We start from the raw sequence: 571 nt of genomic DNA on the forward strand, positions 1-571 counted from the left end.
ATAGTGCCAACCTATTACGCAGCGCTGTACATTAAATAGGGTTGCAAATGACAGACTAATACAGACAGTGACACAAAAGTAGGAGGGAACCCTGGCCCGAAGAGCTTACAATCACACAGTAGGGGGATTTGGAATGGTGGGGAAGTATAAATCTGTTTAAACCCCTTTTTTTCTTTTATATTTGGGGCAGTCACATGACCACATGAACAAGTCCAGCGGTGGCCATATAAACATACAGCGTTATGCGAGTGCTGGAACTCTAAATAAAAGATGCATGTGTGGCAGAATAAGCCAGAATTCAGTGAGTGGTTCATAGATGATTGGAAGAAGTGATTTGCAATTAGAGATGGCATTAAAAAATGAAACAGACAAAGCAAAAAATTTTGGATCATATGGGGTGTTGATGCAGAAAGGGACAGGCAATGCAATAAGCAGTCTTACTGACGAAGCCTGATTGGGGAACTGGTAAAATTGCTGAGCTGCACAACTCAATCTTGGCTTTCCCTGCACTTGCTGGGACTGAATGAATTCCCATACACCCGTGCAGGGGTTCCATCATTCCAGCATAGCC

The sequence above is a fragment of the Pyxicephalus adspersus genome, chromosome 2 (assembly GCF_032062135.1).
Source record: "Pyxicephalus adspersus chromosome 2, UCB_Pads_2.0, whole genome shotgun sequence".
NCBI lineage: Eukaryota > Metazoa > Chordata > Amphibia > Anura > Pyxicephalidae > Pyxicephalus > Pyxicephalus adspersus.